Source organism: Somniosus microcephalus, unplaced genomic scaffold (genome assembly GCF_052327205.1).
Source record: "Somniosus microcephalus isolate GS21.2 unplaced genomic scaffold, FLI_Smic_1.0 unresolved_chr5, whole genome shotgun sequence".
In the NCBI taxonomy this organism is placed as follows: domain Eukaryota; kingdom Metazoa; phylum Chordata; class Chondrichthyes; order Squaliformes; family Somniosidae; genus Somniosus; species Somniosus microcephalus.
In genome coordinates this window covers 8,651,367-8,666,491 of record NW_028225183.1, presented here as the reverse complement: position 1 = coordinate 8,666,491, position 15,125 = coordinate 8,651,367, and the positions used below count along the sequence as shown (strand labels likewise).

Genomic DNA, 15,125 nt, shown 5'->3' with positions numbered 1-15,125 from the left:
CGGACTTCCATATTTTGGGGGTTAGACTCTCTCCCGCCATCCAGCTCCCTGGCCACGGGTCACTCGCTCACTTTCAGCCCGGGCCTTGCCAATTTGGTTAATCAGTTAGCCATGCTCCAGACTCGGCCTCGCCTTTTTCATTTATGGTTAATGATGTGCCCAGGCTCGGACTTAGTCTCTCCAGCAGCCTTAACTTTTCACTGGTTAATGAGGTGCCCAGCCCGGCACTTAGTCTCTCTCCCCAGCAAGCTTACGTGGTCGGCCGACATTTGGATCCATTTTCTGGGCTTAATCGGGTCGAATACGGTCCCTTACACAAGGGGAGCCGAAGCCCCGGCCTCTGCCAGGCGTCAGGCTGCCATTTTTTAAGCCCGACCAAAAACCCGAAAATTGGTTAAAAATGGAAATAAATTTCCACCCAAAAAGGGTTAAAAGTCGGTTGGACGGCAGCCCGGGTTGGTCTCTGCAGACCTGGAGGCCCTAGACATTAATCTGGAAAACAGACCAAGTCTCGAAAAACCACCTCCTACCATTCTCCAGGTACCCCGCCAACCCCCCCTGCTAGAAATGACAAGTGTCAAATCAGCGGGTCAAACGGCCACCTCTATCCGACCAGGAGCACCCAAATCGCCGCAAATGGCCCTTTTTTTTTTCTTCATCGGGACTTCCGTCTTGGTTAATGATTTCCCGAACTCCAACTCATAAACTATGTTCGGAGACACTTGCCAGAAATGACACATGTCAATTTGGCGGGAGCAACTCACTTCCCCAAGCCGGAAAGCATCATCCGAGGCCCGCTTAAAGGGCCCGAATCTTTTCCCATCGGACTTCCGTGTTTTGGTTAATCACGTAAGAAGTCACACAACACCAGGTTATAGTCCAACAGCTTTATTTGAAATCACAAGCTTTCGGAGCGCTGCTCCTTCTTCAGGTGAAGTGGAGAAATGCATAAAGACACAGCTTATATAGTCAGAGAATCATGTCAGATGTTTACAGGTAACCTATACCCCAATACGCAAACATCTTCATGCACAAGTTCGAGCAAGACTTCTTCGCTACACAGGATCTCCAACCAACGCTATACACCAGATACATCGACGACATTTTCTTCCTATGGACCCACGGCGAAGAATCACTGAAAAGACTACACGATAACATCAACAAGTTCCATCCCACCATCAAACTCACCATGGACTACTCCTCAGAAACAGTCTCATTCCTGGACACACGAATCTCCATCAAAGACGGACACCTCAGCACTTCACTCTACCGCAAGCCCACGGACAACCTCACGAAGCTTCACTTCTCCAGCTTCCACCCTAACCACGTTAAAGAAGCCATCCCCTATGGACAAGCCCTGCGAATACACAGGATCTGCTCAGACAAGGAGGAACGCGATGGACACCTACAGACACTGAAAGACGCCCTTGTAAGAACGGGATATGATGCTCGACTCGTCGATCGACAGTTCCGATGGGCCACAGCGAAAAATCACATAGACCTCCTCAGAAGACAAACACGGGACACAACCAACAGAGTACCCTTCCTCGTCCAGTACTTCCCCGGAGCGGAGAAACTACGCCATGTTCTTCGCAGCCTTCAACATGTCATCGATGACGACGAACACCTCGCTAAGGCCATCCCCACGCCTCCACTACTCGCTTTCAAACAGCCGCCTAACCTCAAACAGACCATCGTTCGCAGCAAATTACCTAGCTTTCAGGAGAACAGCGACCACGACACCACACAACCCTGCCACAGCAACCTCTGCAAGACATGCCAGATCATCAACACAGATACCATCATCACACGTGAGGACACCACCCATCAGGTACATGGTACATACTCATGTGACTCGGCCAACGTTGTCTAACTCATACATTGCAGGAAAGGATGGTACATCGGCGAGACCATGCAGACACTGCGACAACGGATGAACGGACACCGCGCAACAATCACCAGGCAGGAGTGTTCCCTCCCAATCGGGGAACACTTCAGCAGTCAAGGACATTCAGCCTCCGATCTTCGGGTAAGCATTCTCCAAGGTGGCCTTTGAGACACACGACAACGCAAAATCGTCGAGCAGAAACTGATAGCCAAGTTCCGCACCCATGAGGATGGCCTCAACCGAGATCTTGGGTTCATGTCACGCTACATGTAACCCCACCTGATGCAGGGTCATCCAGACTCGAGTCGACATTGGCTTGTTCTCTCTACACAGATGCGACCGGACCTGCTGTGATTTCCAGCCAAAAAAAATGTTTTTTGTCTGTTTTTTTGTTTTTCATACAGACCCCAGCATCTGCAATATTTGACCCCTTGTGACCCCACCTCATTGTTCTTTGATGTAATGTTTCCCTGACTGACCTGTTTGGACACCATTCACACCTTTGACTGCTGTGATTATCTCTCTGCCGAGGTGTGATAAATGGCAATTGGAAAGGTTACCTGTAAACATCTGACATGATTCTCTGACTATATAAGCTGTGTCTTTATGCATTTCTCCACTTCACCTGAAGAAGGAGCAGCGCTCCGAAAGCTTGTGATTTCAAATAAAGCTGTTGGACTATAACCTGGTGTTGTGTGACTTCTTACATTTGTCCACCCCAGTCCAACTCCGGCATCTCCACACCTTGGTTAATCATGTCTCGAAATCGTTAAATGCACATGTCAATTTGCCAGGAGCAACTCACTTTCTCAAGCCGGAAAGCATCACGGGAGGCCCGCTTAAAGGGCCCGAATCTTTTCCCATTGGACTTCCGTGTTTTGGTTAATCATGTCTCGAAATCGTTAAATGCACATGTCAATTTGCCGGGAGCAACTCACTTTCCCAAGCCGGAAAGCATCACCCGAGGCCCGCAAAAGGCGGTCAAATCTTTTCCCTTCTGTACTTCCAGTACAAATTTGAATGGCCATATCTCCGCACTCCCGCGTCGGAGCCAAGCCGTTTTTACACCGTTCGACGCGGCTTCCCGTGCCCGTTCGAATGCCGCCCTTCTTGGCGGAAAAGGAGAATTTTTTAATTTTTCGGCCGATTTCGGGAATAAATTTTCCCGCTCTGAACTCGGATTTTTCGGCTTTAATCGTTTCGTATACGGTCCCTTACGCAAGGGAGCCGAAGCCCCGGCCTCTGCCGGGCGTCAGGCTGCCGTTTTTAAGCCCGACCAAAAACCCGAAAATTGGTTAAAAATGGAAATAAATTTCCACCCAAAAAGGGTTAAAAGTCGGTTGGACGGCAGCCCGGGTCGGTCTCTGCAGAACTGGAGGCCCTAGACAATAATCTGGAAAACAGACCAAGACTCGAGAAACCACCTCCTACCAATCTCCAGGTACCCCGCCAATCCCCCCTGCCAGAAATGACAAGTGTCAAATCAGCGGGACGGATTGGACTTTTGTGACCGACCACCGGCACTTTTTTCGTCCACAGCCGGTCAAATCTTTCTCCTTCCGTACTTCCGGCCCCACTTTGAACGGCCATATCTCCGCACTCACGCAGCGGATCGAAGCGGTTTTCACAGCGCTAGACTCGGCTTCGCTTGCCCATTCGAATGACACATCGGCCGACGTCCAAATTTTTTATTTTTATTTCGGCCGCATCGGCCATTTTTTTCCCGGCCGGGTGAGATCCGAACCCCGGCCCCTCTTTGAAAGCTCATATCTCGGCACTCACGCAGCGGGTTGAAGCGGTTTTCACAGCGCTAGACGCGGCTTCGCTTGCCCATTCGAATGACACCTCGGCCGACGTCCAAATTTTTTTTTTTTATTTCGGCCGTTTTCGGCGATTTTTTTCCCGGCTAGCTGAGAACCGACCCCCGGCCCCACTTTGAAATCTCATATCTCCGCACTCACGCAGCGGATTGAAGCGGTTTTCACAGCGTTAGACTCGGCTTCGCTTGCCCATTCGAATGACACCTCGGCCGACTTCCAAAAAGTTTTTTTTTATTTCGGACGTTTTCGGCGATTTTATTCCTAGCTAGCTGAGATCCGACCCCCGGCCCCAATTTGAAAGCTCATATCTCGGCACCCACGCAGCGGATTGAAGCGGTTTTCACAGCGCTAGACTCGGCTTCGCTTGCCCATTCGAATGACACCTCGGCCGACGTCCGAAAAAATGTTTTTTATTTCGGCCGCATCGGCCATTTTTTTCCCGGCCTGGTGAGATCCGACCCCCGGCCCCACTTTGAAAGCTCATATCTCCGCACTCACGCAGCGGATTGAAGCGGTTTTCACAGCGCTAGACTCGGCTTCGCTTGCCCATTCGAATGACACCTCGGCCGACGTCCAAATTTTAATTTTTTATTTCGGTCGGCTTTTGGCGATTTTTTTCCCGCTAGCTGAGATCCGACCCCCGGCCCCACTTTGAAAGCTCATATCTCGGCACTCACGCAGCGGAGCGAGGCGGTTTTGCCACCATTCGACTTGTCTTGGCTTGCCCGGTCGAACGCCACCCTTGTTTCAGAAAATGCACACAAGGCCATTTGACGACCCCAACGTTCCCCAAGGGAAAGGAGCACCCAAAGCCCCGGTAAGGCGGCTGAATACATTCCCATCCAGACTTCCGTCCCCAATGTGAATGCCAAGTATTCAGTTAATGAGTTGCCTCCTTGGTTAATCATTTGTCGCTCTGACTTTTGGTTACCCAGTTCTCGATGTTCAAATTTCAGTTAATGAGTTGCCCTTTTGGTTTATGATTTCCTACCTTGACAACTCATTAACCAGTGTTTCAGAAACTGCACAAGGCCATTTTACGACCCCAACTCGGTTCGCCAAGCGGGAAAGCAGCAACCGAAGCCCGGTAAGGCGGCCGAATCCATTCCCATAGGACTTCCGTCCCCAATGTGAATGCCAAGTATTCATTTAATGAGTTGCCCTTTTGGTTTATCATTTGTCGCTCTGACTTTTGGTTAACCAGTTGTCGATGTTCAATATTCAGTTAATGAGTTGCCTCTTTGGTCTATGATTTCCTACCTTGACAACTCATTAACCAGTGTTTCAGACAATGCACAGGGCCATTTGATGACCCCAACTCGGTTCCCCAAGCGGGAAAGCAGCACCCGAAGCCCCGGTAAGGCGGCTGAATCCATTCCCATCGGACGACGGCCCCCAATTTGAATGCCCAATATTCAGTTACTGAGTTGCCTCCTTGAAACTTGAGTTATCGAGTTGTCCCTTTGGTTATCCAGTTGCCACATTGAAATTTCAGTTACTGAGTTGCCTCCTTGGTTAATCATTTGTCGCTCTGACTTTTGGTTAACCAGTTGTCGATGTTCAAATTTCAGTTAATGAGTTGCCCTTTTGGTTTATGATTTGCTACCTTGACAACTCATTAACCAGTGTTTCAGACAATGCACAAGGCCATTTGACGACCCCAATTCGGTTCCCCAAGCGGGAAAGGAGCACCCGAAGCCTCGGTAAGGCGGCTGAATCCATTCCCATCGGACTTCCGTCCCCAATGTGAATGCCAAGTAATCAGTTAATGAGTTGGCACTTTGGTTACTCATTTGTCACTGTGACTTTTGGTTAACCAGTTGTCGATGTTCAAAATTCAGTTAGTGAGTTGCCTCCTTGAAATTTCAGTTTACGACTTGTATCTTTGGTTCACCAGTTGCCACTTTGCAATTTCAGTTAATGAGTTGGCTCTTTGGTTACTCATTTGTCCCTCTAACTTTTGGTTATCCAGTTGTCGATGTCCAAAATTCAGTGACTGAGTTGCCTCCTTGAAATTTCAGTTTACGACTTGTAACTTTGGTTACCCAGTTGCCACGATGAAATTTCAGTTACTGAGTTGCCTCCTTGGTTTATCATTTGTCGCTCTGACTTTTGGTTAACCAGTTGTCGATGTTCAAGTTTCAGTTAATGAGTTGCCCTTTTGGTTTATGATTTCCTACCTTGACAACTCAGTAACCAATGTTTCAGACAATGCACAAGGCCATTTGCCGACCCCAACTCAGTTCCCAAAGCGGGAAAGCGGCACCCTAAGCCCCAGTAAGGAGGCCGAATCCATTCCCATCCGACTTCCGTCCCCAATGTTCCAGGCAGCACGGTGGCATAGTGGTTAGCACTGTTGCCTTACAAAGCCAGGGACCCGGGATCGAATCCGGCCTCAGCTGACTGTGACTGTCTGTGTGGAGTTTGCACATTCTCCCCATGTTTGCGTGGGTTTTCTCCGGGGGCTCCGGTTTCCTCCCACAGTCCAAAGATGGGCGGGTTAGGTTGATTGGCTGCCTCGTCACACCTTACTCCGATGTGTCGCCATGACTGATGATGGCAGCAGCAGCTGCCAGGGCCAATTTATCATAGCCAATCAACGTGCACATCCACGCAAACATGGTGAGAATGTGTAAACTCCACAGAGACAGTCACCCGAGGCCGGATTCGAACCCGGGTCTCTAGCGCTGTGATACAACAGTGCTAACCGCCATGCTGCCTGCAAATCAGAGGCGATCTTCATAACTTCATAACTTAATAGCTCTCTGGCTAGGGGTTCCCACAAGTGGGGAATCAATTGGGCTGTTAAATCAAAATTGCATCAATTTCCCACATCGTGCAGAATTCGTGTGGGAAACCCGCCCCCATAGCAAAATCCCACAAATGACTTGGAAGCTCTAACTGATGCAATTTTGATTTAATAGCCCAATTGATTCCCCACGAATGGGAACCCCTAGCCTGAGAGCTTTTCACGTGACATCATCACTGCTGCTTCATTTAAGGGCTTCCACAAGCCTTCCTGACTTCAGCAGACTGCCAAGCTTCTCGCCCAAGCAGCTGCTTCGAACATCATCAGTCATGGCGACACGTCGGAGGAAGGCATCCCCCAGATTTGACGAGGCAGCCCTCCAGGCATTGGTGGAGGGAGCGAAAAAGAGCAGGGAGGTGCTCTTCCCCTCCTCGGGGAGGAAGAAGCAAACCAAGGCTCTGTGGCTGAGGGTGGCAGAGCAAGTGAACGACACCAGCAATACCATCAGAACATGGAGACAATGTCGCAAACGCTTCCATGACCTTCTGCGCACTGGAAAAGTGAGTATGATGTTCCCATCACTCTTAATCTGATCCCCATTGCCTTTCCTCGCCAGCTCTCAGCTTTACCAATCTCTTCCTCCACATCCCACTTGGCACTGACATCCATGCACCCTTTCCCACTCCCTCGCTCTCTATGATCACATTCACCTAACTAATGGACTATGCAGCCCTCACACTCCCTATCACTGTCATGCTATGAAAGCAACATACATCACATAGGGAGGGCCCTTGGTCTTGCCATCTCACTCCATCTTTCTCTCCTTCTAAGCATCTATGCCATCGATTCTCTACACTCACTCATTCATTCTCGCTCAAACCCCACTTGTCTCCCCCATTGCAGGAAAAGAGAGCTGACAACCGAGCAGAGCGAGCCAAGCCAGGGGGAGGGGCAGCCTCCTTAGCCCAGCTGACCCCATGGGAGGAGGCGGTCCTGGAGATCATCGGAGTCCAGGACGACACACAAGTGGGGGACGGAGAGACCGGTGCAGCAGAGCAAGCTGGTGACAGAAGAGTTTTCCAACTCTCTCAATTGCATTGCATGACTCGCTGATAATGACTTGGAAGCTCTAACAGATGGACCTCTGATCATCTGCAATAAGCACTGTGCAGGTAACCCTGGCCTCTCATCTCTGACACTTTCCTTTACTCCCCCACAGGTCCATCGCAAGCTCCCATCTCCAGGACGCAGGAGGAGGTTCAGCCTCAGCTACGAGACTCCTCAGAGGAAGCTGCAACCTCTGAGGGCGCAGCGTCAGCAGAAGGCAAAGCACCCAGCACCAGCGCGGAATCTGACACCTCGGTGGGACCTTCGGGACATAGAGTAGTGTCGTCACCTGGTGTATCACAGCTCACAAGTGAGCCTCAGCAGATGGTGGAGACAGGGACAGCAGTGGAGAGGCCTAGTCGGAGGGCGCAGCACTCTCCCAGCTCGGCTCAGCTGCATGTCGACCCTCTGCCTCTGGGTCGATCCACAGTATCCGCGGTGATAGCACTCCAGGAAAATATGCAGGAGTCTCTGGCAGGTTTTGCCTCCAGGGCTGCTGTGAGTGCGGAGCGAATGGAGGAGTCCACCGCTAACGCGAGCAGAGCCTTTGTGGGGTCATTGGCGCATCAAGGCATTTCCACGGAAAGGATGGCAACCTCTGTGGAAAGGCTGGCTACGGCCATGGAGGAGATACGTCACGCGAGTGTTGAAAACATGGTGAGTGTTCAGACTAGACTGACATCTCTGGAGGAGCAATGTGCAGCTATTGAACGGAGAAACCAGACCTTCATGGCAGTCCCTCTGAGAAGGACTGCCTGTCCCGACACGGGTCCCCATGGCTCCCCTGATGTGCAGCAAGGTGCTCTCTCGCCACTTGCAAGTGCTGAGGGGGACCTGACCCATGAGAGGGATGATGGTGGCAGCGAACAAGGAGGTGGGGCTCCTCTCCCAGCGCTCAAATTTCCATGCCACTGACAAGTCCTCGGTCAGAGCTCCACCTGAGTCAGCACCCAAGTGAAATCGGCGTCTCAACCCCTGCAGAGCCGCAGGAGCAGCAGACTGCTGCACAGCCCTTACAGGCTCGCAGACCCAGAGGACGCCCGCCAAAGGTGTCCAGACAGGAGCAGCAAGGAAGTGAGCAAGGGGCCTCCACATCTGCTGATGCCACTGGGGTACCACTATGTAGGAGCACGCATAAGAGAAATAAACTGCACAAATAGTCACAAGGGTAGACACTTGGATGGAATTTAATGTGTTATGGTTGAAAGCCATCAGAATAATGTGATTAAAACATCTGTTGGCTACTGCTGTAGTTGTGGCGTGTGTCATTTCGCGAATGGGACTTTCACTTTGAGGTCAGCATGGTGGTCACATCGCTAGAACTCAGCTGCTCCCTGGCTATTGTCGGTGCTCAGGTAAAAGGATGCGAGGCACTAGTCCCTCAAGGGCGAGGCTCAGCAAATCTGGCCACTATGAGCGCGTCCCTTGCATGCCGGCCACCAATCTTCTCATGCACTGCTGCCGCTGGTTGATGAGCCTCTGCAAGATGTTCATCTTCGCTCTCCTCCTCCCCCTCCTCCTCCTCCTCATCTGAGGAGGATATGTCAGGAGCCACTTGGTTCTCGGCCATCTGCAAGCAACGACGCTGTGCCATGTTGTGAAGCACACAGCAAACCACAACGATTCTGGAGACCCTGGCTGCTGAGTATTGCAGGGCTCCACCTGATCTATCCAGGCATCTGAAGCGCATCTTTAGCAGACCAATGGTCTGCTCGATCATGGCTCTGGTGGAAAGGTGGCTGGAGTTGTAGTTCTCCTCAGCTGCGTTGGATGGGCTCCTCAGCGGCGTCAGTAGCCACGTCCTCAAGGGATAGCCCTTGTCTCCAAGAAGCCATCTGTTAAGTTGGTCTGGCGGACTGAATAGCGGAGGCACAGTAGACTGGCGCAGTATGAGGGAGTCATGGCAACTGCCAGGGTACTTGGCACAAACATGCAAAATTTCCTTCTTGTGGTTACACACCAGCTGAACGTTCAGGAAGTGGAAGCCCTTGCGGTTGACAAATATACCAGGATTGCGATGGGGAGCCTTAAGGGCCACATGTGTGCAATCAACGATGCCCTGCACGCTTGGAAAGCCTGCAAGATTCGCAAATCCATCCGCTCTCGCCATGACACTTGCTAGATCGTTGGTGAAATGGATGTGATTGTGCGCGATGGCAAAGAGTGCATCGGTTACCTGCTTGATGCAGGTGTGTGCGGCCGCCTGTGAGATGCCGCTGATGGCTGCTGCTGATCCCCGGAATGAGCCTGAGGCAAAAAAGTTGAGTGCGATCGTGACTTTGATGGCCACTGATAAGGGGTGTCCAGCTGCTCCTCTGGGCTCCAGGTCTTGCTGCAGCATTGCGCAGATGTCAGCCACTATCTCTCGCGAAAGTCGGAGCCGCCTTTGGCACTCCCGCTGCGACATGTCGAGGTAGCTGACCCTGCATCTGTAGACCCTGCTTGGGGGGTATTTCCTGCGCCGACTGATTTCCATGCGCTGGCCCCTTCTGGCCTGTGCATCCTCAGGTGGGGCAGCAGCAGCTTGGCGCAACTGTTGTTGCTGCTGCTGTTAGGCGCCCTCATGTAATATCCAGAAGGGCAGGCCAAAAAATGCTCCCATGCTTCTGGTAGATGCCTCAGTTGAGGAAGCGCTCAGTGAAGGTGGCGAGAGGGGTTTCCCAGGAGGTCACACTGGAGATGGTTGTCAGGCTGCAAACTTCCAGAGCTTTGGGAAGCCTTCTGAAAGATCCCCCAGACCTGTGAGAGCAAAGTTATGCCACCTGCAATTAAAGCCTGTTCAAATCTGCCATTTAATGCTTGAGCTGCAGCTGCTACTCCTCAAGCCAGTTGGGATTATAGAGCCAATTGAGGGCTTGTTCAGGGCATTAAGGGCCTATCCCGCCTCCTGGAGGCGGGACGGAGTCGGGACCAGCAGACACGAATTTAGGAAAATCCAGCCCGAAATGTGGGGAACACGACCCCAACCCCAACCCGCCCACCGTAGCAAAATCCCGCCCAATGTGTTTGTTCAAGTGACTGTAATTAATAGCAATGATAAGGGGTATAACTTGTCAGTGTCAGTGGAGACTTATCCTCGGTATAAATCAGGGCCCATTGGACTGGATCAGCTCAGAGAGCCTGCCAGAGCTGTGGGTTCCACTCCAACAGAAGTCGCCGCTTCTCACAGAAATGGGATATCCAGTAATCTATCAGATAGAAGACATTTACTATCCTGTTCTTGCAGCCGTTGGAGTTACTGGTAAGCAGTTACCTTTGCTGTTAATGATATAAATCGGTGCTAACTGTGCTCCTTCACTTGGTAATGTTTTACTCGCAGTCCCTTCACTTCAACCAGTGGAAGAATGGAGTGTCCGGTCTCCCTGCTCTTTCGGTCTTGTAGCCTGGAATATTTTTTTGTAAATGTTTATTCAGTGATTGATAATGAGACAGCTCCCAGTCTCAGTGTTACAAGGAGGCAGCGCAATCTCCTCCCTTCCTAATAAAACTTCAGAGATTAATTATGATTTCAGTGTGTGTATTGGTTATCACTGTTATGAAATATTATTTCACTGTGTGTGTATCTGACGTCACATCAGAGGTCTGGCGACTGAACTGCATTTGTTGCTGACACATTCGCATCTCCTTCTCTGCTTTAGAATGGATGGATTCACTGAATGTCACTGGACTTCATTGTAAACATTAATATCTTCAGGTTATGTTGTATCAGGTTGCACTTCTATCTGTTGGAAACATGAGCCCTTTTATTGATCTGCAGATTATACACAGCGGCGGTGAGGTTGGCGTTTTGTTACTTGTGCAATCGTGCCATCTAACACTGTACTTTATAATTACAGGAGGGTGTCTTCAATTATTGTGATTTCTGCCTGGAGGAGATTTGGATCAACTGTAGAGACATTAATTATTCACAGAGGCTTCCCCATTGAACAAACTGACCCTGAGGATAGCATCACATAGCACGAAGATGGTGTGCAGAATGCAGTCGTAGGATGTTACGATTGAATCGGATCTCACAAAGAGATTTGGCGCAGAGAGCACAGACAGTGCAGAAAGATAGAGGAAGAGAGAGGGAGAATGACAGCGAGAAGGAAATGTTTGTGCGCAAGTGAGAAAGAGCTACTGAAAGTTCGAGTACCATTAAAAGTAAATGTTACTTCAGGGTGTTATTCGGGTGTGGTCAGATTGGGTGAGAATTTCCTTGTATTCCCACTTCTCTGTGTTTATCCATGAGAGCCACCGTCTGTTCTGGTGATTATTTTTTTCGTTACTTTATGGCTTATACATGCACATAATACAAATTTATTTCAAATATAGTTTCCATTATTTATTGATCATAATGGATTATTAGAATAGTGGATTTTAAAAGCTGTGCATCAGCCGAATTCAATAAAAAATGAGTTTTATGTAACTGATATAGTTGAATTTGAATTGATGTAACTGAATGTGCTGAGTAAATTATATGTCCACATGTTATACACAAGGAGCTGACAACATTAATCACATAAATTAATGTTTCAAAGGATTAATTGAGTTGTGTTACTGGTACCTATACCTTAATGTCTACAATCACTCTGCTGCAGTCTATCCCTGTGAATCCCAGCCTCTCCCCCCTGCATTGAATACTATGTCTCCTCATCCGTTGCTAGAGTTTGCCCACTTTCCCAGACTCTCTGTTCCTGACTACCCTCCAGCTCCCACATGTCCTTTTCCTTGCCTCCATCGCAATCTCACTCACTGGCTCGGCCTCCAGCTTCCTCTTCCAAACCAATCCGAAGCCTCAAATTCACCGCCATGGCTCTCGGCATTTCCCATTTAGAGCCAGCCCCTTTCGGCTCTCTTGACCCAAAGCAACAGACCACCTTCACGTTCCCCTCTCCCAAAACCTGCCCGGCCTTCAATCGGGAGGCCAAATCCGGATATAACCATAGCAAAATACTGTAGATGTTGGAAATCCGAAATAACAACAGAAAATGCTGGAAAAACTCAGCAAGTCAGGCAACATCCGTGGAGAGAAATTTGAGTTGACGTTTCGGGTTTGACCCTTCTTCAAAACTGGAGAGAAAAGGAACTAGATCGAAGGCAGGGCTGCGATCGGACAAAAGAATAAAAGAACCAAAAGAAGTAAAAGAGATTAGAAGCTAGACGAGATGGTAATAGGCTGTGATTAGGTGTAAAGTGTACTGGCAGGGCAAAAGATAGCTGCCAGGTGTGAGAGAGAAACAAAAGGAAAGGAGGGGGGGGGGAAAGGAAAGGAGTGGAAAAATATAAGTGAAAATGAAATAGGGGCCGAGGTTATGATCTGAAATTGTTGAACTCGATATTGAGACCGGAAGGCTGCAGACTGCCTAATCGGAAGATGAGGTGCTGTTCCTCGAGTTTACGTTGAGCTTCCGTGGAACAGTACAAGAGGCCAAGGACGGTGAGGTCTGAGTGGGAATGGAGCGGTGAATTGAAATGACAGGCGACCGGAAGCTCGGGGTCACCCTTACGGACTGAACGGAGGTGTTCCGCAAAGCGGTCACCCAATTAGGCAGTCTGCAGCCTTCCGGTCTCAATATCGAGTTCAACAATTTCAGATCATAACCTCGGCCCCTATTTCATTTTCACTTATATTTTTCCACTCCTTTCCTTTCCCCCCCCCCTCCTTTCCTTTTGTTTCTCTCTCACACCTGGCAGCTATCTTTTGCCCTGCCAGTACACTTTACACCTAATCACAGCCTATTACCATCTCGTCTAGCTTCTAATCTCTTTTACTTCTTTTGGTTCTTTTATTCTTTTGTCCGATCGCAGCCCTGCCTTCGATCTAGTTCCTTTTCTCTCCAGTTTTGAAGAAGGGTCAAACCCGAAACGTCAACTCAAATTTCTCTCCACGGATGTTGCCTGACTTGCTGAGTTTTTCCAGCATTTTCTGTTGTTATTCCGGATATAACCATTTCGATTCCCGCTCCTCAAATCCAATTTCCATTCCCCACTGGCACGGCACCCTCACTCGGCCCTTCCAGTGAATCCGGTGCCCAAATGATTCACATATTTTACCCATTTCGCAAATTGATTAACGATAATTGTATTTAAAACATTTCTCTGCCCGGAAGCGCGGCCCAGGTCCACGAATCAGTTTCCACCGTTCGATGCAGCAACAAAGCTGGAAATTTCAGCCCAGATCCTGTCATGCTGCTTCTTTGGCTCCAGGCCTGATCAGTAATTTCTCTGCTTCGTTCTCTCTCTCTTACAGTTAACTTGGTGGCAATTGTGATCCTGTCCCGAGGAAAGTGCGGCCTCTCCAGGTGTATCACCCGTTACCTGGTGGGAATGGCAGCGGCTGATCTCCTGGCCGTAATTCTCTGATCCCATATTGAAGTGGTTTGGTCAGATTTATTTCCCATATTTATTCCTGAACATTACTCCCGTGTGTAGATTTATTTACATACTGATTATTTCAAATACCACGGTTTCTGTTTGGCTTACAGTCGCTTTCACGTTTGATCGATTTGTGGCCATTTGTTGTGAGAAGCTGAAAGCAAAATATTGCACCGAGAAAACGGCGGCAGTGGTTATCGGGGCAGTGAATGTGCTGGGCAGTTTGGAATCTGTCCCCTGGTACTTCAAATATGAAGCTGAATATATAGTTGATAATGTTCACTGGTATTGTGTCCCTGAACCGAGCTTCTATACGTCCCCGTTATGTGGAGCATTTGAGTTGTTTCAACTCATTTTAACCCCTTGTGTTCCATTCGTTCTGATTTTGCTGCTCAATGTTCTGACGGTCAGACGTATTTTAGCGGCCAGTCGAGTCCGCAAGGGGCTCCGGGGCTGCAGCGATGGAGAGAATCACAAGGACCCAGAGATGGAGAACCGAAGGAAATCCATTGTTTTACTCTTCAGTATAACCGGCAGTTTTATATTGTTATGGGTGACCCAGGTTTTGTATAATATTTATACGCGAATTGCAGATATTCGGTTTTATTACTCGTACACTGACCCTCTTTATATCACAGAACACACAGCAATAATGCTTCATCTTCTCAGTTCCTGCACCAACACGTGTATTTATGTCCTGACACAGGCTAAATTCAGAGAGGAGCTGAAGAACGTGGTGAAATACCCACGTTGTTAAATTGTTAAATTAATTAAATCATAGAAAGAGCTGAATGGTTTCAGGCACTAGCACTGGAACCTATTTCTTGGTCCATTGCTTACACTCCTCACTGGGCAGAATTTACATTATATATTAGCAGCATAGAGCCCTGCAATTATCTGAAATCTGATTTGGATATTGTACTTTTTTGAAAGTGAAAATGATTTCAGAGCATAGACTTGCAGAGAAAACAAGTTAATGAAAGAGACCAGTCGAAATATGTAAAGAAGCATAGAATAAGAGATGTAGATGTTGAATTGGATAGAGATAAACCGAGAGGAAACGGAATAGAAAGAGGGAGAGTGGGAGAAATTAAAGGGGTAGGAGCACTGAGAAGGCAGAGAGAAAAAACCGGCAAAAGTTGTTGTGGAGAAAAATAGGAAGAGATAAATATAATGAGGAAAAATACACGTCGGAAAACCATAC

At 49.0% G+C, this 15,125-nt stretch overlaps 1 pseudogene; it reads left to right on the top strand.

Annotated features, from left to right (window-relative positions):
• Nucleotides 1-6,254: 6,254 nt before the first annotated feature.
• On the top strand, nt 6,255-14,702 carry LOC147087475 (putative G protein-coupled receptor 139; annotated as a pseudogene).
• Nucleotides 14,703-15,125: the final 423 nt, after the last annotated feature.